Source organism: Bison bison, unplaced genomic scaffold (assembly GCF_000754665.1).
Source record: "Bison bison bison isolate TAMUID 2011002044 unplaced genomic scaffold, Bison_UMD1.0 scf7180017864020, whole genome shotgun sequence".
Lineage (NCBI taxonomy): Eukaryota > Metazoa > Chordata > Mammalia > Artiodactyla > Bovidae > Bison > Bison bison.
The window spans coordinates 1247711-1250659 of NW_011494592.1; positions in this window are offsets into that span (position 1 = coordinate 1247711).

Sequence of the window (2949 nt, forward strand, 5' to 3'; positions counted from 1 at the left end):
TTAAATAAGCAGGGTGACAATATACAGCCTTGACGTACTCCTTTTCCTATTTGGAACCAGTCTGTTGTTCCATGTCCATTTCTAACTGTTGCTTCCTGACCTGCATATAGGTTTCTCAAGAGGCCGGTCAGGTGGTCTGGTATTCCCATCTCATTCAGAATTTTCCACAGTTTATTGTGATCCACACAGTCAAAGGCTTTGGCATAGTCAATAAAGCAGAAATAGATGTTTTTCCGGAACTCTCTTGCGTTTTCGATGATCAAGTGGATGTTGGCAATTTGATCTCTGGTTCCTCTGCCTTTTGTAAAACCAGTGTGAACATCTGGAAGTTCACGGTTCACGTATTGCTGAAGCCTGGCTTGGAGAATTTTACGCATTACTTTACTAGTGTGTGAGATGAGTGCAGTTGTGTGGTAGTTTGACCGTTCTTTGGCACTGCCTTTCTTTGAGATTGGAATGAAAACTGACGCCGGCTGCGATGGACCACATGGCAGAAGCATGCCAGCTGTGACGGACCTCGCAGAAGCATGGCCGAGAGGAGCTACCCCACGTCCAAGAGATGCTCAGAGGGCTCAAAAACACCTTGTGCACACCAGGACCCAGAGACCCCACAGAGACTGAGACAGAACTGTGTTTGAGTGTCTCCTGCAGAGGTACAGGTCAGCAGTGAACTACAACAGGGGCAGGGGCTCTGGGTAAAGCAGACCTGGGTATGGCATAAGCCCTCTTGGAAGAGGTTGCCATTAACACCACAATAGAGTCACCAGAACTTACACAAGACTGGAGAAGACTCTTGGAGGGCACAAACAGAACCTTGTGTGAAAGGAGCTGTGACCCAAAAGAGACTGACCCAAACTTGCCCATGTGTATTCAGGAGTCTCTTACGGAGACATGGGTCGGCGGTGGCCTGATGCAGGGTTGTGGGCACTGAGTGTAGTGGGTGAGCAGTGGTGTCTTAATCAGTATTTTTGGTGGAAATACTTCCCAGGTGGCTTAGTGGTAAAGAACCACCTGCCAATCTGGGAGATGCAGGACACATGAATTCGATCCCTGGATGGGGAAGATCCCCAGGAGGAAGAAATAGAAACCCACTCCAGCATTCTTGCCTGGAGAATCCCATGGACAGAGGAGCCTGGCAGGCTGCAATTCATGGGGTCATAAGGGTTGGACACAAGTGAACAACTGAGCATGCATGGAGTGCTAAGCTCCAGGATAAAACATAATGAGTACCATTTTAGATACATGATTTTAGCTAATGGCAGGACACCCAGGTAAAATGAGCAGATGATGATGTGTCTGGAACTCAAGAGAAGTTAGAACTAGATACAGATTTGGAAGATGTCAGTAGGTTTATAGTAGGTAAAATCTTAAAAGTGACATCAGAGAGAGAAGAATATGATGAACACTGTTAGTAGTCCACACAATCACCATCTCCCCTTCTTCCTTACTGACAGGATGCTAACTTCATTCAGAAGGAAATATGTCTCTTTTTTTATAAACAGAAGTTTTAACACTATTTTTTTTAATTGTAGAAACTAATGCAAGGAAAATACTGCATGCAGTTGATAATTTGTTCATTAAACTTTGAAACAACTTCAGTATAAAGAATTACATAAATTGCAATTTGAGGTCTGCAACCACAGCAAGCCACCGCATTCAAGTCAAGTGAAGAAAAATGCTCTGTAAAGAGGGGAGAAAGAAAGTTGGGGAAAGGGGATTGTAATAAACTGAGTCCCTGGCTTTTCACTGGCAAGTCTTTGTCAGGGAAAAGGAGTCTTTCTTCTTATTATGGGGCTTGCTATGTTCACAGTATCTCGCCTGGAGAATTCCATGGACAGAGGAGCTTGGCAGGCTACAGTTCATGGGGTCGCAAAGAGTCAGACTAACTGAGCAACTTTCACTTATTTACTTATGGTCACAGGATATGACATCTCCCCCTGCTGGTCTCCCTAATCTACTGGGGGTTCCTATTTATTAATTTTTCAGTTCAGTTCAGTCACTCAGTCATGTCCGACTCTTTGCGAACCCATGAATCGCAACACGCCAGGCCTCCCTGTCCATCACCAACTCCCAGAGTTTACTCAAACTCATGTCCATCGAGTCGATGATGCCATCCAGCCATCTCATCCTCTGTCATCCCCTTCTCCTCCTGCCCCCAATCCCTCCCAGCATCAGACTTTTCCAGTGAGTCAACTCTTCACATGAGGTGGCCAAAGTACTGGAGTTTCAGCTTTAGCATCATTCCTTCCAAAGAAATCCCAGGGCTGATCTCCTTCAGAATGGACTGGTTGGATCTCCTTGCAGTCAAAGGGACTCTCAAGAGTCTTCTCCAACACCACAGTTCAAAAGCATCACTTCTTCGGCGCTCAGTTTTCTTCACAGTCCAGCTCTCACATCCATACATGACCACAGGAAAAACCATAGCCTTGACTAGACGAACCTTTGTTGGCAAAGTAATATCTCTGCTTTTGAATATGCTATCTAGGTTGGTCATAACTTCCCTTCTTTGCGACCCCGTGGACTGTAGCCCACCAGGCTCCTCTGTCCATGGGATTCTCCAGGCAAGAATACTGGAGTGGGTGGGGTCTGTAGCCCCATGGGATTCTCCAGGCAAGGGTACTGGAGTGGGTTGCTATTTCCTTCTCCAAGGGATCTTCCCGACCTAGGGATTGAACCCAGGTCTCCCGCATTGATCTTCCCGACCTAGGGATTGAACCCAGGTCTCCCGCATTGCGGGCAGACGCTTTAACCTCTGAGCCACCAGAGAAGGCGCTAATAGCAAAGAATCCTGCCAAACAGGAGACCTAAGAGACGCGGGTTTGATCTCTGGGTGGGGACGATCCCCTGAAGGAGGAAATGGCAACCCACTCCAGTATTCTTGCCTACAGAATCTCATTGACAGTGAAGCCTGGCGGGCTACAGCCCATACGGTCGCAAAGAGTCAGACAC